The 21,256-nt window shown below is 37.4% G+C and overlaps 1 pseudogene; it reads right to left on the reverse strand.

Moving 5' to 3' along the window:
- Window positions 1-9,432: 9,432 nt before the first annotated feature.
- On the reverse strand, window positions 9,433-18,943 carry LOC123246688 (annotated as a pseudogene).
- Between the last annotated feature and the right edge of the window lie 2,313 nt (window positions 18,944-21,256).

The following is a 21,256-nucleotide window of genomic DNA, read 5'->3' on the forward strand; positions in this document are numbered from 1 at the left end:
GCTCCTAGCATAATCATGACTAATTCTCCCTTTGGACAAAGAGGACAAGTTCAAGTTAGATAGTGGAAAAGCACAGGAAAGGTTCAGATCCAATTGTGGAAACTTACTCTTGGGAACCAATAGGTTGTAGTTTCTATAATTTCCTGGTTTCCATGTTCCTGTTCTCAGTTTTGCCAAGGGAAGTAAGGTCTACAAATAAGCAATTAGGAAGAATTATGGAAACAAACCTTGCCACAAACACCCAAACACTGGAAATTCAGTAGCTGGGAAATGGTCTCTCAGATATGTCATTAACTCTCTAGATGACAATGTTCACATTTTCACTTATTTTCTTACTTACAAAGAAGACTTAAAATACTGAAAGAAAATTGTGAAAAAATTTAAAAAGGCCATGATAAGGTTTTAAAAAATCTAATAAAAATCATGGTTTACATTTAAAAGTAAAAACCAATTTGGTGATGATTTAAATAAAAATTAATCTGGAGGCTTATTACCAGATTTGTAAGCATTTATTAGTAAAGAGAGGAAAATAGAAGAGGGGTTTTTAGCCTGTATAACTTTAGAGAAAGATCCATTCCCCAGTTTCAGCTGGCTAGCTGAGGTCACCACTTGCCAAGGTGAACTCTTAAGATAAGGAGCAGACAGAAAAAATGCCAGCCCAGGGAACCAGGTATGGTCATAAAGAAAACTATTTCCACTTCCCAACTCATTTTAAGACCCACTCGCTCCTCCCTCTGTGGTGACATTGCATTGGCTCTAGCATATTGACTCTTGCTGCCCATGCTGACTGGGAACCCAGGAATCTGGCCATCAGACATGCCATATGATTCTGTGAGTCCTGTGTACCACCACTAGGGTGCTTGGGATCCAAGTCCCCTAAATAATACCTTACATAATCCCTGCCCCCCCCCATTCTTTGGACGTTTCTGGAGGCTCTAGCCTTAAGGAGGCCTCTCTTATTGGATGAGGCCTTGTGGCTAGAAGCCTTGTTTAATTAACCTCTGTGCCCCTCTGCTGGGCCTCTAAATTCTTACCTGGTCCAGGCCTCTGGTCCGGGCCAGAGTTTCTCTCTCTCAATCTCCCTACCTTCAACCTTCCTAATTGTAAATAAATAAACTCCCATAAAAGTCAATTTTGACTTGAGATTATTCCTTAATTGGGGAAATTTCCCCTGGAGACCACCTTTTAATATATTGAACCCATAAAACCCCTTTTTCCTCCTAACAGACCTTAGGCAAGTCACTTAACCCCCATTGCCTAGCTCTTACCATTCTTCTGCCTTGGAACCAATACATAGTATTGCTTCTCAGGTGGAAGGTAAGGATTATTAAAAAAAAAAAAAAAAAGAAGATTTGATAGGTACATTGACAAAGAGTCACTTGGGGGCATTCCCCTTTGGCATAAGTGTTTATAATTAGGATAAATGGAGAGCTCAACCCCTCTTCAGTTCAGTTCATTATATCTAAAAATTCACTCTGAATCTCCTGATTTAGTGTTTGATTTCTGAAAGCATCCTTACAGCATCTCCAGAAGATCTGCTTTCCTGGGTGTTGGTGATTATTCCCTTTCCTAAAATTACTTTAAAAGATCTTAGACTTTGGCCTTTTAAGATAATTACACAATCCCCCCTCAGGAAGGTATATACAAACAATAGAATTGACACAGGATTCATGGCTAAGCTTATAAGATATATGAATCAATTCTCCCAAACACAAGAAGAGAGAGTAAAATTAAATTTAAAAAACATATTATAAGCATATGTGTATGTAAATATAAGTATAAACTAAAATCATAACAGATCCTTGATTCTCTATCAAGGTCCAATCAAGATAGCTTATATCCTACAAGCATGTAGGACAGGTACAGCGATATTGTAGTTACCCATCATCAGCCAGAACTACTGAAAATTGCCATACTAAAGAAGAAAGAAGGAAAAGTCTGAGGAAAAGAGAAACATGATTCCCTGGTCTGATTTCTACTTCAGTCATAGGGACAGCAAGCCAAAGTTAAAGCCAAACAGAGATACATTTTAGGCTCACATAAAGGCAAAAAACAGGGAAGTCCAACCAATTTTCTTATAGCCACTTGCCCTTATGGAACTTAAAGTCTAATGGAAGGGGCAGCTAGGTGGCATAGTGGATAGAGAGCCGGGTCTAAGAGTCAGGAGGACCTGGGTTCAAATATGTCCTGCTACACTTACTCACTGTCTGGGCAAGTCACTTAACCCCATTTGCCTAGACCTTGCCCTAATGTTTTAGAGTTCTTACTAAGACAGAAGGTAAGGGTTTAAAATTTTTTTTTAAACCCTTACCTTCTGACTTTGAACCAATACTTTGTATTGGTTCAAAGGCATAAGAGCAGTAAGGGCTAGACCAGTGATGGACAACCTTTTGAACTTGGTGTGTCAAAATTCGCCAAAAATTGAGCATAACTTGGGTGATGTGTCACTTCAAGAAAAAAACCATAATTTTGAAATATTTATAGTTTAAATAACAAAAATGTATAATTATAATATGTAACTGTATTTAATAAACCAAAAACTAATTATTTAACTTACCTGCTTAGTGACAGTTGTTTTGGCCTACAGACCTTCCGCACAGAGTGTCTACACTACACTACAGCAAATGTTTCATCCTTGACATGTGGCCCCATACTTCTCTGTATGCAGCCACATGAGGCCATGTGTCATTGAAGATAGCTACACATGTCAGTGTTGACATGCGTGTCGTAGGTTTGCCATCAGGGGGCTAGGCACTAGTCAAGTGACTTGCCCAGGGTCACACAGCTAGGAAGTGTTGAAGTAAAGTAAACTAAGTCATTGTCCAGAAAATTTGTTTTTTCCTGGGGAAAAGTAGAAATCAGAAATAAGCTTTCTTGTGAAGGTCAGACAGCTCAAAATAACATTTCCATGAGAAAATAACTCCCTTTACTGCCCCACAGTCCAGGATAAGAGATACAGTGGAAAGTCCCGGATTCCACACTGCTACCAGAATAGCCAGACAATAAGGTTTGCCTTTGAAAGTTATATCTCATTTATGAACATTTTCTTTGTATCTTGAACCTTATAAAAACTGCATTGTAATTTTAGTTCAGGGCAGCTTTCACTAGGAAAGTTGTCCTGGCCAGTAGGTATGTTTCTTAATCAATAGATTAATAAATAAATATTGGTTCCACTAATTTGAACTTCTGTGTGTCTGGACTCATTTTCTGAGGTACCCCACTTCAGTGTCTGAGGCCAGATTTGAACCTAGGACCTTCTGTCTCTAGGCCTAGCTCTCAATCCACTGAGACACCCAGCTGTCCCTAAGGGTTTAATTTTTTTTAATCTAATGAAGGATATGAAACATAGTAATACCTATAAAACAAAATTAGATATTATAAATGCATGAGAAAACACAAACTGCTAAATGAGGAGGAAACTGTAAGTCATTTCCCTTCTCCAACCTTAGTTTTCTCATCTGTAAAAAGAAGTGCTTGGATTAGATAGCCTCTGAGGTCCCATGTGTCTCTAAATATGTGATCCTATGAAAGATAATTATAAATTGGGAGGATTATGGAGGGTTTCACAGAGAAGTGGAAACTTAAATTGTTTTTTAAAGGATGAAGAACAATTCAGTGGTATGGATATGTTAGGAGGATAATTTTAAGCTGAGAGAAAGAATATGAGCTAAGCTGCTAAAGCACATTTTAGTTTTCTCTTTCTTTAGAGAAAAACTCTAATTTTCTTAGAATAAAGAGTGTATGCATAATACAAGACTAACCAATGAGAGTCCAAACCTTAGAGCATGTGCAATGTTCCCTTACCAGTTTCAATCTGGAGAGATTGCCTGGACTCAATACAGAGAACTAGTGAATTTTATTTCTAGCCATGACTGATTAAAGAGCTCATTCTCTGTAGTACTGAAGAGTGTTCTAATTGGCTTTAGAACTAAAAGGCTGATTAAGGAACTTGAACTGAATTTGTATGCAAAAAGGTCAATATATCATTGTCCAATTCTCTCCTTCCTCCCTCCCCACTCCCCTTCTTCCCAGACTATATTCGAATGAAGAAGAATTGAGTCTCCAGGTTGGGTAGAAGAGGAGGTTAAAGGGGAGGGGATGGGCAGCAACTTCAACTACCTTCTCTTCCTTTCTGGCCTTCATGTGCCCTTGAAGGCATGGTGACTATTTCTGTTCTATCTAGAAACTTTCCTGATCATAAGTGAATAAGTATCTAAATGGGCCAGAATGAAACCTTTTGAAATTTGAAAGCTTAGAACATCCATCTAGATTCAACTAGAATTAGCAACAGAGACCACCAGAGCTGGGAGTGGCATTAGTTGAGTTTGGGAAGAGACATGTTTGGCTCAGTCGTGCTACAGATTGATGCATAATTCAGGAAAGTACCAGCAATGTCTTCAATGTCTGACCAAGCTTTATGTCCTCTAAACATGTTTCGGGTAGACATCTCCCTAACTCACTCAGGTTTGAGAACTGTCAGTTATCCTCAACCTGATTTAGCCCTTCTGCTCAGATGATTTTACTAGAGTGTGGCCACTGTACAAGCCAAAGCTGCCACTGAAGAGATTTGGGTGAAAAGAGGATACCTATGATGGATAAGCAGCTCTGAAAAGGACTCAGCTAGCCCTCACACCAGAGATGCTAGTCCTCTCTGAATACCTATACAGCCCCTAAACATATTAGTGAGCAAAGACAGGTTCCACCAGTTCATAATTATAGTCAGTATCATTCAGTTGTGGTTTGCTACTGATCCTCTTCACCATAAATCTTCCTAGGTATTTTTCCATTTTCTCAGCTGTTGCTACTCTGAAAAAACACAGGACAAATATATCAAAGTCATATATCTGTTTCTGTTGTTACCACTGGGCAAATTAGCCCTACTGCTTCTTATTAGAGAAAGCAAAATCCCACCCTATAGGCAATAGACAGAACTTTGTGGGCTCTTCAAATCTTTGCTCTTTCAAAACCACAAGCTGCCCAGTTAAAGTTCAGACTGTTTTCTTTGTGAAGTCACTCTCCTAACCATCCTTTGCCTATATTTTGTCAGACATTTGAAGCTTTCCACAATCGATGCCATTATCTCTACTTCATATTGACCTGTTTTACATACTCTCTGGCTTCAGCCAAAATAGATTACTTCCCAGTCATGACCATAAATACTTCTGTGACTTAATTCTTGATGTTCCCTATAACTGGAGTAATTTCTCTTTTCCTCTTTTCCTTTTGAATTCCTAGTAATTCTTTAAAATCCAACTCAAATGCTCTTTTAGGGAGCATCTATAAGTGTTTCAGTAGGGACCACAAACTATAATGCATTTTGGTAAAACTTCCAGTTATTCACATTAATTGATACAGTTTCTAGACTTCAGATTTACTTTATAAGAGAGTCTTGCAAAAATTCAGGATACTTACGACCTCAGACAGCACTTTTGTACAAGCCAAATCTATATTATAGGCAATATAGGAGAACATAAACATAAGTTTACAGAGGAAGCCAATTGAGCAAACATACTTCCTATAACTGGATAGCTTTGCCACGACAGGGAATCTTTTCCCCTTGTTTACCTTCTTCTAACAGAGAAACTTTTACTATGTAAAATACAATTAGAGTTTTTAAGAAAACAAAATCAATACATTTAAATTAGAGGGAAAATAATTAGCAGGGGAAAAACCTTTTTTTGCAAGTTTCTCTGATAAAAGTCTCATTTCTGAAATATATAAGGAACTGATCCAAATTTGTAAGAATAAGAGCCATTTGCCAATTGATAAATTATCAAAGGATATGAACAGGCAATTTTCAAAAAAAGCTAAGTTATCAACAGCCATATATAAAAAAGATTCAAATAGTAATAGAAATACAAATGAAAACAGCTCATCAGATTGTCAAAAGTGTTAAAAAATAAATGTCATAGGGTCTGCACAAAACAGATATATTAATGTACTATAAGTAGAATTGTAAATTGACCTAGCTATTCTAGAAAGTAACATGGAACTGCCCCCTAATGCCACTAAATTTTATATATACTCTTTGACCCAATAATACCACTATTAGACCTATAACACCCCAAAGAGATGAAAGAAAAACAAAAAGAATGCATATGTACGCAAATACTTGTGGCAATTCCTTTTTATGACAACAAAAAATTAGAAACTAAAGAAGTACCCATCAACTGGGGAATGGTTGAACAAAAAGTAGTCTATAAAAGTACTGGAATGCTACTGTCATATAAGAAATGATGAGAGGATTGTTTCAGAGAAACCTGGGGAAAATTGTTTGAATTGATGCATAGTAAAATAAGAAAAATCAGAAAAAAAATTATAGAATAACAACACTAAAGGCAAACAACATTGAAAGACTATAGAACTCAGATCATTTCAATCACCAACTACAGATAAAACGCAGTATGTATATCCTCCTAGAAGTGATAGACTTGGGTGCCAGAATGAGATATTTTTCCTTGTGGCAAATATGGGATTTTATTTTGCTTGACTATGCATATTAATAGTAATGTATTGGTTTTTTCTTTTTTCTTTTTTCTTTTCTTTTTTTGAGGTGAGGAAGGAAGTGGGCGCCAGGGGAAAGAAATGTTTGCTCACTGAAAAAAAATAATGTTTTGGGTACTTTTCTTAAGTTAGAAGCAACAGGCAAGGGCCTTGCTTTCTTACTACTTTTATAAGCTGCCTAAAGGCAGTCTCAGAGTTTTACTGTAAGTGGTTCCCATTCTAGGGAGCTGTTAACTATAGTTGCTGCATTCCTGCCTCCCAGGAATGTTGGGTTCTAAAAGTTTATTGTTATTCAATAAGTTCAACTCTTCAAGACTCCATTTTGAGTTTTCTTGGCAAAGATACTGGAATAGTTTTCCTTTTTCAGATGAGGAACTGAGGCAGAGTTAAATTACTCCCCCAGAGTCACATAGCTAATAAGTGTCTGAGGCTAGGTTTGAACTTGGGAAGATCATTCTTCCTGAATGCAGACCAGGCACTCTAGCCATTGCACCACCTAGCTGCCTTCCTATGGGTTATCCCTACTAAGTATTTCCTGCCTTTCTTAATGTGTTAATATTACAATAGAAAAAGTATCAGATTAGGGAATAGAAAGGTAGTATAATGCCAAAGTATAGAGCTTTTATATAAGGAAAAGGAATCTGAACTCTTTTCAGTAGGTAATAGGGAACCATGGATAAGTTCTGAACAGAGAAGGAACATAAGCATATGGTCAAACAGTATTACAAAATGCAGGGGGTGGGGGATGGCAGATAATTAAATAGAGCTGTTCAGGGTTCTGTTTACAAGGAATAGTCTAATTGTTGAGTAAAAACAGCTGAACAGATAGTGCTTCACAGCTGAACACTATTGTGAGAGAAATCTGGAAACCAACTTTAAATAAATTAAGCAGTGGTTAGGAACTCCTATTAAAGTAAGCAAGCAGGTGTGACAAATAGACATTTTGCCTGGGCAGTTAGCCATAGGAGTGAGCTGAGAGAACTATAAATTAGAGGAAATGGGACCCCATATCTTGCTTCAATCAAGCATTAAATCAAATGAGAATTTTGCAGTGGGCTGTTCAGAATGGGTGTTACGTCGGTATTTCTGCCAGTACCAGGAAGGAGCTACGTATGTGTCAAATATAGCCTTTTTCCTAGAGAAGGAGTATAAAAAAAGCTAGAGGGATGCCTTTTTTCTATTTAGATTATCATGGAGAGGTAAGTGTGCCTTTTAAGAATGGAAGGCTTGAGACAGGTAAGCCAATTAAGAGGCTATTCCCAGGAGCCTGAATTGACCCTAAAATTGAGTGAAGATAGTGGGATAGCTTTAAGAGCAGTTAAGAAAAGAGATATAAAAAGGAAGATGGAGCAATCTTCAAATAACTCCCAAACACAGAATGGTTATGTTTCTTCTATTTGACTTTATTAAAAAAAAAAAGAAAAATTCATAACACAAAGTGGCAGAAAAACTTGATATTTTTTAAAAATGTCATCAATAATTCCCATCTTACAGAAATTATAGATATGTTTATAAAACTTTTCAGTGTCATGAAAGGAAATTAAGGTCACTAGACTTCTAGCTTATAAATTCACATAAAAGAAATATAAAAATATTTTGTGCATCTGAACAAATTCTGAGATGTGTAAATAATTACTATAATTTCTTAATTTGAGAAAGAGAACTGATTCTAATAGTTCACATATTTTTCCAGCTTTTCTTGAATGTTCCTTGGATCTCCCTGTAGGTGAGAAATATTCTTTTTTCCAATTGCTTCAATAATTTCCTCCTTTTTCTCTTCCTTCTCCTCTCAGGTAAAGTTGTTTTGAAGACATGATTTCTTTGAACAACTTCCTCTCACTGAGAATTTTTTAATATAACCATTACATCTTCACTATTACCCCAAGAGTTCTGGTTCTCCAAATGAGGTCAATGGGAGCAGATTCAGTGACTCCAACATTTGCAGCCCAAAGTGTGACACTCTGTCTTGCCTTTATTATCTATTTTGAGATATTTATAAACTCACACATGTATCTCCTATTTTTCTGATCATCTCCCAGACTCCCATTGGTCCTTGTAAGATATATTCTTTAAATGGATAAAATTTCCATCAACTTCTGTCTTTTGAATACAAATACTTCCAGTGGTTGATGGAACATGAGAGATGATGCTACAACTTCTGATTTCTACATCAGCTCTCTTCATCTTTCCTTTTAGCTGTGAAGATGGGATTAACTCTCCCCTGCCCATTTTTAGATTTAATCACCAAAAGTGTACACACCCAACTTATCTTTAAGTGGGAGAGGTCTATGACCCACATGTGCTATAGTGAGTGATGAATCAGAATCAACTGACTACCCCCTGGGCAGTTCTAAGCAAAGCTTTAGCTGTAATTGGTACATGTAAAGTGAGAGGAAGGCACAGTAAGTGACAAAAGGAATGGTCTTTATAAGTGGCAAGAACTTCCTGTGAGGGAGGTCTTTCACCTTGAACTGGAACCTGGAGGAGCTCCAGTTGAGGCTTGCCTTCTATAAAAACAATCATGTGGGTGAGTGAAAAAGGCTGACTCTCTTCTTTGGTTTGTTCTGAGAGGTACTAGCCTCCAGAGGGGCCCTTTGTCTGGGAGGAGGTCTCCTGGATAAAACCCTTGTTAATTGACCCTTAAGCCCTCTGGCTGGGGCTTCTGGAGCCCTGCTGGAGTAAAGCCAGGGCTTGAGCAATAGTCTAGCTTGTTAAGCTAGATTTCTTACTGTGCCATCTTTCTCATTTCTCTACTTTAACTCTATTTTATAAATAAATTGCTAAAGAGTCATTTGTAATTAAGTAATCATTCCTGGCGACCATAGTCTGATTAATTTAGTCCAGTCCTTTTAATCTTAACCCCATATATTCTGGCCCTTACATAGCTGTACATCCACTTTGGCTGGAGAGTGCTCTTGACACTGTTACTCAAGAAGAAATTCGGGTTACATAAAACTTCAGTCTTTTTTCCTCAACCTCTTAACAGTTCCCTGTACGTACTGATTTCCTTGTCTAGCCCTAACTTTACATCAAGTTCATAAACATTTAACTGTTGCATTTGATTCCTTGTTACTTTATTGGACAGCAGTCTTAAAGAGTTACTATTCTTTAACAAGCAAATCTTGTGGTTCTTGCTTCCTATCTAAGCATACTGAGGACTCTTTTTTTTTTTTTAGATAGAAATCTTGGAGGAAAAACTCAATCCTCAAAGGACTTTCTATCAGTTCTTCCCCTGGCATTATTGACAGTGGATGTAGTCATCTCTGAAGACCTAGAGTTCTCAAGTTCAGCAATATTAATCTGTTCTAGATCCATTTTGTACAACTTCATTTGTCCTTTTATTGCTTTCTCATCTCATGGAGTATTTGAGCCAACTTGTACTGGCTTAACTGATGCCCAGAATCTATTTCTACTGAGCTGGTTTCACTGATCTCATAAGGTCTTTTTGAAACTTCAGATCTTCAGGGAGGCTTTGACAATTGTTCTCAAACTTATTTTAAGTAAACTTCTGGACTGTGTATTCCAAGGCATTCCTTGAGCTAGACCTCATAGAACACCTTGAGCCCTATGAGTTTTAGCAGCTGTTCTCACTTTCCAGGTTGCATGTTTTGTCTTTGTACATTGCTGACAAGTTGTTAAACTGTTGCAATCCCTCTTTCTCCTGTAAGTAGGACAATTGGATAGGGCTGAGTGGGGGTCCCAGTCCCACAGGTCCTGATGCCTGTTCTCTGCATCATCAGGGTTGTAGTTGTCATTACCCATATGTTTTCTGCAGTGGATGGTGATGTTAGAATTAGGGAAGTGTGGATGTGCTGGTTTTCAAAACCTGTGGTAAGGAAGACTGGGTTAAAAAGGCAATGACTGAGGAAAGAGGAAGAAGACTAAGAAAGTATGAAAGAGTCCTAATTCATCATTCAGCAAGCATTTTTTAAGTGCCTACCACATGCCTTAAGTGCATACCACTCCCTTCCTTACCTTTATTTGTTTGAATCCATAACTTCTTTCAAAATTTAACTACAGTACCTCCTACTAAGGGAAGACTTTTCTAGTTCTTTTATTTATTAAACCCTTATCTTCCATTTTAGAATCAATACTATGTATTGGTTCCAAGGTAGAAAAGTGGTGAGGGCTAGGCAATAGATTTGACCAGGGCCACATAGCTAGGAAGTGTCTGAGGTCAGATTTGAACCCTGGACCTCACATCTCTATATTGAGCCTCCTATTTGCCCCCCTAATTCTTTTGGATATTGTTGTTTTGATACTCCTCAAATTATTTTGAATTAACTTATTTGGATATCCTTTGTTTCCCTCCTAATAGAATGTAAGCTCTTAGATGACAAGCATTTAATTTTCATTTTGTCTTTGTATCTTTACCTCCTGCTATAGGGTTAGAAATCCACCTAAGATAGCAAACACTTAGTAAGTGCTTGTCATTATTGTTGTTTTGATTCTTCTTATGTGGTACTAGCTACTCTCCAATAATAGGATAGATATGAGGCAGTTTTCTCCCTCACCTTACATTCTCCTTTAAATACCCTCTTAATCAGATTTGAAAAAATACCACACACAAACACACAGTCTGCATTTCTGACTGTAAGAGGGAAATAGGTTTTAAAGAATTTTGGAATTTTAGACAGGCAGGCAGAAGCTGATATTCCAACCTGGAAGACGGTGGACTCTCTAAAAGGCATTTGGGGTTTTAAAGGAGTTGGGAAAGCACTGACCTGAGAGACCTGTGGATTTTGGATATCTCTAAGCAACATCTGGGACCTTACAACTAGCAGGATCAAGGAGTAGTGGTTGAGAATACTGATTTGCTTGGTGGACAAGCAAAGTCAGTCTCCCTGATTTCTCTGAAGAGTTATTTGTCTGGTTCCTATGCTCTTGGACTACTGCTGATCAAGACAATCTACATGAGATCCCATTTGTCCCTTGTGTCTTAGCTGCTTGTTTAGTGTAGGGATTTCCCAGATCTTTAACTTTTAACTCTATAGACTTTATTAAATGTATATTTTATAATTCTTTGGTCCCAGTCTACTCATTGCAGTTTGTTAATTTTACAGACTCTCAGGCTAGGTGGATCTGTGGTGGCAGTTGGTCTCAACTGCCAATCTATAACTTCCCATTCCTTGTACTTTGGTGGGGTTTTGTTTCCCCAGTTTGTTAGTTCTAGTTTGTTATCCATGTCCAATCAGTCCTCCTTCTCCCCTTTTTCTAAATGCAGTAATATTTAAGTTACCCACAAGTGTTTCCCCATAAGATGACCAAGTTTAATTACTAAATGTACCTAATGAGGACTGATATAAATTCATCTTTCATGATACTGTTCTTCTTTGACTATTTCTCAAACTCTTTTACTGGTTCATCCACATATTTCCCCTTGAACTTTGGGCATATCTCAAGGCATAGTCCTTAGTCTCTGCTCTTGTATTCTCCATCATGGTGATTTCATCAGCTCCCATGGATTAAACTGTCATCTTTGCAGATTTACCTATGGCCACACCCATAGCAGAAAATTACTTCAGAAAGGCAACTCTCTACTAGTTGGCAATTTACCCATAATTCTCTAAGCTCTAGGATTTACTGTCATCTTGAATCATGTGGAATGGAAAATCATTAACATGTTATATATATACATATATATATGTTATATATTTATATATATGTTAAATATAAAATATAACAGATATATATCTTAACAGATACTAATACCTAGAAGAAAAAGAGAAACTTGAATCCTGGTTTGTATATGTTTGTATATGTTAAAGAGATGAAACATTAACATTGAGCATAAATACTTAAGGGCACCGAATATTTGTTCAGAATACTGAGAGCCTTTCTGTCAAGTTCTTAACAACCATTGAGGGGAATGAGAAAGTTTCTAGATAATGCAAGGATCAGAAAAGTTACTATAGAAGCTGACTACATGGCTATTGAATTGGAGGTTAAAGCAACTGGAATTTGTCTGTACTATATTAGGTTTTCTCAAGTAATGAAGGAGACCTTAAAGCAGGGGTCTGGAACCTTTTTGGCCGTGAAAGCCATAAACGCCACATTTTTTAAAATGTAATTTTGTGAGAGCCGTACAATATGTTTAACACTGAATACAAGTAAATATGTGCATTTTATGTAAGAACAACACTTTTAAAGTACAAATAAGTCTCTGAACTATTTTTAAATAATGTTATTATGTGCTAACCAATGATGAATAAAGTACATTAATGTGACTTCTAGTGCTGCATGGTTTTGCTGATTATTAATCAAAATTATTTTGATTATTAATCAAAAAACAAGACTTAATGGGACACTATAGTACTGATATAACTGTGCACATACATATAAAACTCCTTTACACTAAGAAAATTGCTGAAATAAAAAGAGAAAATTTCAGGGAAGAATAGTTTTTCCTCTCCCTCTCTCAAGTCAGGCAACAGGAGAAGAAAAAGCTGCCAGCCTGCTGGTTGAGCCATTTGGCTACATAAATTAAGTAGGAGATCAGGAGATTACAGAAAATAACATGACTTGTGTGCAGGCATTAGTAAGTAGTGGGGGAGGAGGGTACCTTTTCATGGAAAACTGGCCAGAACACATCATACACATTTCCTGATACAGGTGTTTATCAGTGCTGCCTACTCAATCATTCTGTATCAAATGAAACAACTACTGGGGAGAAATGCTTCTCACTAATGAAGCATATGTAAAGATGTAATCTGACTACAATTCCCTTTTAAGAGCAGGTAGAAAAGTTAAAAACAATAACAATCCCATAAATAGGGAGTGCAGACCCCATGAATGCACTGAGATAAAGCCATGTCAATCAGAGGCAGAGGGGTAGAAAATGTAGACAAAAGTGATCAATCACTATACAGAACCCCAAGATGTCAGTAACAGGTGTGGAAAGAGTAAAAGGAGGGCAGAAGGAGGTACACACAGCACACCTACCAAGCCGAACTAAAGACCAGGATTCGTCTCGCGCGGCAATATCAATAAGGGAGCCTTCTAGCTTAGAAGATACTGTCTGCCACCCCTCTCAACTCTTATATCCTCACCCAAGGTCCGTACTCTTCAGCCTCCTGGGGTCTCAAGTCTAGCTGTTCTCAGGGGTAATTCTCTGGTGGTCTTAGCTGCCAAGAATCTAGAGACTGCCCCACACTCCCTATATTTCTGGCATACTGGCTCTTACTAAGGCACCCTAAGTGGTGGTGGGAAGGTTGATCAGCTCACATTTTGGTGGGACCTATTTCACCCCCTTATATTATGGAAATACCCAAATCCTGTGTACCTTCGATGCTGTGCCCTTTTATGGAGTCCCTTCCTTCATCTGGATTTTTTTTTTGTCCTTTTGAGGTATTATTATATATGGGTCGATAGTGAGGAGAGTAAGAGTCCTGCTACTACTCTGCAGCCATCTTAACCTGGAAGTTTCTCATGTTTCTTTTGGATTATTGCAATACTGCTTTGCTCATAGAGCACAGTATATTCTTTGATTCAAGCTCACCATGTGGAACAATCCTGTGCCAGTTTCTCCTATATCTCATAAATCATACTAAAGTTCTTCAGAGAGACCTTGAGAGTGTCACTTCTTCTGATCTCCATGTGAGCACTTATCTTGGGTGAGTTCTTTGTAAAATAGTCTTTTAAGTAAACATACATTTCACATACAAGCAATATGGCCAATTGGTTGGAGTTGCTCTCTCTGCAGTAGAGTCCAAATGCTTGACTGTTCTGTTAGAGAAAGGTCTGTAGAATCTGGTACTTTATCTAGCCATCTTCCTAAAATGATTCAAGGAGAAGCAATTCAGTTTCCTGGTCTTCGTATATTGCCTAGGTTTTATAGAAATACAACAATAAAGGTAGCACAGTGGCTCTATAGACATTCAGGCAGCTTACTACCTCTTCTTTCCTACACTTTCCTTCGGAGCCTCCCAAATAGTGAGCTAGCTCTATCAATGCATACATCAACCTTATCATTTATGGGGCCAGCCCTGGAAAGTATACTGCCAAGGTATGTAAACTTATCCATAGAATTCAAAATTTCTCCGTTAGTTCTAATGTTCCATGTCTAGATGGTGTGGCACTGGCTGGTGGAGAATCTATTTTCTTGGTGTTAATTGTCAGTCCAAAATTAGCCCAAGAGGCAGGGAATTGATCCATGCTTTGTTGTATCACTGTCTCAGAGGCTGCATTGAGTGCACAATCATCTATTTTATGTGTGGATAGTAGGCATTATTTATTTATTTATATTAATAATTTATATTTTTTAGTAAAGTTATCATGGTTACATGATTCATGTTCTTACTTTCCCCTTCACCCCCTCTGACCTCCTACCCCCCCCCATAGCCGATGCACATTTCCCCTGGTTTTAACATGTGTCATCAATCAAGACTTATTTCCAAATTGTTGTTAGTTGCATTGGTGTGGTAGTTTTGGGTCTATATCCCCAATCATGTCTGCATCAACCCATGTGTTCAAGCAGTTGCTGTTCTTCTGTGTTTCCTCTCCTGTAGTTCTTCCTCTGAATGTGGGTAGCATTCTTAGCATAAATCCCTCAGAATTGTCCTGGATCATTGCATTGCTGCTAGTACAGAAGTCCATTACATTCTATTTTACCACAGTGAATTGGTCTCTGTGTACAATGTAGACAAAAGTGATCCTTTCACTCAGCATCAATTCCTAGAGGTCTTTCCAGTTCACATGGAATTCCTCCAGTTTATTATTCCTTTTAGCGCAATGATATTCCATCACCAGCATACACCACAATTTGTTCAGCCATTCCCCAATAGAAGTGCATACCCTTGTTTTCCAGTTTTTTTGCCACCACAAAAAGTGCAGCTATAAATATTTTCATACAAGTCTGTTTATCTATGATCTCTTTAGGGTACAGACCCAAAATGGTATGGCTGGATCAAAGGGCAGGCAATCTTTTATAGCTCTTTGAGTGTAGTTCCAAATTGCTATCCAGAATGGTTGGATCAGTTTACAACTCTACCAGGAATGCATTAATGTCCCAATTTGGCTACATCCCCTCCAACATTCATTACTCTCCCCTACTATCATTTAGCCAATCTGCTAGGTGTGAGGTGATACCTCAGAGTTGTTTTAATTTGCATTTTTCTAATTATTAGAGATTTAGAACACTTTCTCATGTGCTTATTGATACTTTTGATTTCTTTACCTGAGAATTGCCTATTCATGTCCCTTGCCCCTTTATTGATTGGGGAATGGTTTGATTTTTTATATAATTGATTTGACTCCTTGTATATTTGAGTAATTAGACCCCTGTCAGAGTTTTTTGTTATATTTTTTCCCAATTTGTTGTTTCCCTTCTGATTTTGGTTGCATTGTTTTTGTTTGTGCAAAAGCTTTTTAATTTTGTATAATCAATCATCCCATTCACATTCAGAGTTATAATTATCAATTGTGTATTCCCCAACATTTTGGTATCCTCTCTTAGTTCTACCCCTTCTTCTTAGGCTATTTCCTTTTAAACCAGTGATTTGTTTTAAATCATTAACCCTTGGCCCCTCCCTTGATTTACTATCCTTTCTACCCCCTCCCTTGTTATTCCCCTCTTTTTATTTTTAAGGCCTAATGAATTCCCTCTCCCTTCTCCTCTCCTCCCTTTTTTGAACTCCCCACTCCTCTGCTCCCCTTGGTTTATCCCTTCTGACTTTCTCAGTAGGGTTAGCTAGAGCTCTATATCTCAATGGATATAGCTACTCTTCCCTCTCAGGGTTAATTACACTGAGAGTAAGGTTTAAATATTACCTCTTAATGCTCTCTTCCTCTCCTTCTTATAATAGTATTCATGCCCTCTTTGTGTGTAATAGAATATCCTATTTTTCTTATTCATTCAAGTTTCTCTTGATGTTCTCCACTATTCACCCCCCTCTTTCCCACCCACCCCTTTATCATCTTAGACCATTTAGTACTCCAACCTCTCCCTGTGAATAATTCTTCTAATTACTATAATAGTGGATATTATAATAGTGAATAGAGTTCACTACAGAGAATTACACATAACATTTCTCCATATAGGAATACAAATAATTAGATCTTATTGAAGCCTTTAAAGAGGCAAATTTAAAAATAAGAGTTTTCTTTCTTTCCCCTCTGTTTCTTATTTACCTTTTCATGTTTCTCTTGGTTTTTGTGGTTGGATATCGAACTTTCCATTTAGTCCTGGTCTTTTCTGTGCAAATACTTGGAAATCTTCTATCTTGTTGAATGCCCATACTTTCCCCTGGAAGTTTTGATGGGTAGGTGATCCTTGGTTGTAGACCCAGTTCTCTTGCCTTTCTGAATATTATATTCCAAGCCTTGCGGTCTTGTAGTGTGGAGGCTGTCAGATCCTGTGTGATCCTGATTGGTGCTCCTTGATATCTGAATTGTCTCTTTCTGGCTTCTTGTAAAATTTTTTTCTTTTACTTGGAAGCTCTTGAATTTGGCTATTATATTCCTGGGGGTTGTCTTTTCAGGGTTTAGTGTAGAGGACAATCTATGGATCCTTTCAATGTCTATATTGCCCTCTTGTTGTAGAACTTCAGGGCAATTTTGCTGAATAATTTCCTTTAGTATGGAGTCCAAATTTCTATTAATTTCTGCTTTTTCAGGAAGACCAATGATTCTCAAATTATCTCTTCTAGACCTTTTTTCTTGATCTGTCAGTTTCTCAGTGAGATATTTCATGTTTCCTTCTATTTTATTAGTCTTTTGACTTTGCTTTATTTGTTCTTATTGTCTGGAGAGATCATTGGCTTCTACTTGCCCAATTCTTGTCTTTAGAGACTGGTTTTCTATTATATTCTTTTGATTTTCCTTTTTGATTTGGTCTATCCTGTTTTCCAGCTATTTGATTTTGGCCTCCAATTTGCTTATCAATTCTTTTGATTTGGGGGCATCTTTTTCTAATTGTCCAATTCTAGCCTTTAGAGACTGGTTTTTGGCTATAATCTTTTGGTTTTATTTTTGAATCTGGTTTGTTTGGTTCTTCAAGGCTTCCAGCTGGTCATTTTTGGTCTTCAGTTTGCTTATCAATTCATTTGATTTCTGAGCCTCACTTTCTAATTGTGAAATTCTGCCTTTTAAACTATTTTTTCTTGCCAGATCTCTACCATCTTTCTCATAATCTCAGATTTGAACTCTTCAATAGCTTGGGACCAGTTTTCATTTTCTGGGGAAGGTTTAGATATGATTACTTGTTTGTACTCCTCTGCTGTTTGCTCTGTTGTCTGGATTTTTTCTGTGTAAAAGTTGTTGAGTGTTAAAGATTTCTTCTTGATCTTTCTCTTCTGGAATTCTTGTCTCTGGCTTGCCATTGTGAGCCGTGTACCCTCTCAGCTTTATCCTCACGCCCAGGGTCTGTCTGTACTCTTTAGCCTCCTGAGATCTCAGGTCTAGTTGTTCTCAGCATCAAGCCTCCTGGTGGTCCCCTTGCTTGTTCCTCTGCCTGAAGCTCCTTTAACAGTCTCAGGGCACTGCTTCCACAGTCATACACCCCTCTGCACTGAGTCCCTACTCAAGGTCCAAGCCTGTGCTCAGGGTCCGAGTCTGCAGCTGAGACTGCGCCTGTGCTCAGGGTCTGTGTTCAAAATCAGTGTGTTCTTTAGCCTCTTGGGGTCTTAAGTCTTGTTGCTCTCAGGAACAGGCCCAGGTGACCCCAGGTAGCTGCCAAGGACTTAATGCATGCCCCAAACTTGCTCTAACTCTTGTGCACTGGCTTTGGCACTATAGGTGGGGGGTGGTGCTCAGCTCGCATTTTAGTGAGAGCTATTTCACCCCCTTATAGCATGGAAATGCCCTAATTCCACGAACCTTCAATGCTGCGCCCTGTTGTGGGGTCACTTCATTCATTTGGATTTGTTTTTATGTCTTCTTGAGGAGTCCTATAAGTTTCGCAGCAGGTTTTTACTCTGTTGCCATCTTAACCCGGAAGCCTGCACAATTATCTATGAACAGAAAGCTGTGTACCAACTCTCCCTCCACTTTAGTCTTGACTTTTAGCCTTTTCATGTTCATTTGCCATCAGTGAGATAGCTGACCTTGATGCTATTTTCATCTTCATTAAAGGCATCTGACAATGTTGCTGAGAACATCATGCTAAAAAGCATGGGAACAAGCACACAGCCTTGCTTCACTCTATCTATTGGTGCCTAGGAAAACACAAGAGCACTATCAGTTATCTGGAACCCATACATGTGTACTATCATGGAGCAGGCATATAATACTGATAAACTCCAGGATCAGATTTTTCCATGATCTTCTATAATCCCTCATGATTAACAGTGTCAAAGGCCTTGGACAGATTGACAAACTTTGTGCACAGACCTCTATGCTGCTCCTGGCATTCCTCTTGGAGTTTTGGGCAGCAAACACCATATTGACCATTCTCTTGGCTCTTCCTGAAGCCACACTGGCTTTTCGGTAGGTGATCAACCATCTTCAGGTGAAGGATCAGCTTATAGTGCGAATTTATTTTTTATATAATATATTAATTTATATATAAAGATCAATGAGAATTTCTGTGTATTCCTGTGTCTGTGTACTGGGTAAGAGATTCTGTCTAGTGTATTCCTCATTGCCTTTCCTTTGTTCTCGGGAATCTCTAGGAATATGTCCCCTTTTAGCAAAATTTGGTTAATAAATGAATGGGACAAAGGTTCTTTTCCTGGGTAGAGTTCCCTAGGACATGGGATACAGAGGGGAAGGATAGTCTAATAGACTACCTCTTATTTAGCTATTTACTGATTAGACATGTCTTGAGATATTTAAGAGAGGAACTGAATGATGAACCCCTAAAAGTACATTTATTGATCTGTATGACTTGATCAAGAGAAATTCGGTAAAATCCAGAATTAACATAAGAAATACTTGGGAAAACAATTCAAGAGAAATTAGAGTAAAATTCCTGGGAGTTTAAATAATTCCATAACTCAGAACTTAAAGTGAAATCTATTTGCTATTCAAGATTAAAGTAATATATTAGAATTCTAATCTTGCCCTTTAATTCTCCAACTGCTCAAGTCTCAGCAAGATTAGTCAGTCCCATTTTTTGATCAGGAATGTAAGTTCACTTTCTAAAGAAGTTTGTTAGTCTCTGAACCTGAAGTTTTTGGGTGCCAAAACTGTGGAAATGGCTTTACAAATTTTGAAAAGATACATTTGAAAATTGTACTTAGAGAATGACAATATTGTTGTAGGATAGAAATATGATTTCTTTAAAAGGCAGAACAGGAACCATCATTTTTAGACCACCATAATTTTTCTCTTCATAAGAATAAAAAATGTTAAACTGACATTAATTTACCCCTCTGTTACTGCTTTTAAACAACCTAAAGATGCCAACCAAGCCCTGTTATCAGTCCCTATACTAGGACTCCCAGATTGATGGTGAATCGCAAAGAACTTCCAGAGAGAGAGAAACTTGTTTTAAAGTTATGAAGCAACTGAAAAGTAAGTAAAATTTAATGTTTTTTTTCCTGCAAAGGCTATAATAAGACAGAGTAAATAAACAGAAGAAATTGACAGCCTTTAACTGATTTGAAAGGAAATGGAGAAAAAGTTACACTTAGAGCCCTTCAGAAAATTAGTTTCCTTCAACCACTGTTTCTTCAATAATGCAATTCCTGTTAGTTCTAATTAATATTCCTATTTGTGTTTTTTCGACAAAAGCAAATACTTCAAATCTAGAGACTATTCCTGATGCAAGTCATTGTTATTTGATAGTGAGACTTTTTATCATAGATCATAAAGGATAATTTGCTTTACTCTTGAAGAGTTGGTAAAATTTATCAACACCCTCCTTAGGGGAGATTGTATTATACTATAATGCAAAGTTTAAATTCTTTTGAGAGTAATTTTAGGATAAGAAACCTGCTACCTCCCTGAGACAAGAAAGTGAACTGTTTGGAGAAGGCGCCATGAAAATGCCTGCAGAAACCATACACTGCACCAAAAGATCCAGACTGAACATTGGATATGGTGATTTGAACTATGAAGGGGTTGAATGAATTTATTTTGAATACACATTGTTATGCCAAAGGGGACTGCCCCCTAATTGTTTTTTTGGTCAATGTAGCAATCATTAGTTTTGTTCTTTTTTCTTTCCCTCCTATCCCCAACTTATTGTAATTTCCCCTTACAGAGGGCAATATTGTATATACCTCTAGTTGAAGATCTTTTAAGTTGGTTATAAATACTGATTCAATGGGGGAAACTAGGCATGTAAATTGGACAGATTTCTACATGTTTGTTTTCCTTTGGAATCACAGGAGAGGGATTGTGTAATTAGAATATTGTACCCCAGAACTCCATTTCCCAGAATCCCACTTTTGTCCTCATGTTCCGTCCTTATGTTTTGAAGATAAAGTTTCTGTAACCCTGCCCACTCTTACTCTTCTCCTGTGAACTAGATTGGGAAAACTTCTCTTTACTGAAGTTTTACTTTTGTCCTTTTATTTCCTCTACTTCAAATGATTATTAATCTTATAAAATATAATACTTAGAGTTATTGGATATTAATTTTAATCTTACATGTATGTTAGTTGAGCTTGCTTTGGGTTTACTCCCAAGAAAGGTGCTATATATTTTTTAATGTCTGGTATTGTATCGTAACATCTAACATACAATCTGTAATAACTTCAGCTGAGAATTTGTTCCTTCTTTGTTACTTATTTTTAAAATGGAAGAAATTTTAAGGTAGCTACATTTAATATTTTGTTAATTTGGCATTTATCATTATTGCAAAATTATA

The sequence above is a fragment of the Gracilinanus agilis genome, chromosome 4 (assembly GCF_016433145.1).
Source record: "Gracilinanus agilis isolate LMUSP501 chromosome 4, AgileGrace, whole genome shotgun sequence".
In the NCBI taxonomy this organism is placed as follows: Eukaryota; Metazoa; Chordata; class Mammalia; order Didelphimorphia; family Didelphidae; genus Gracilinanus; species Gracilinanus agilis.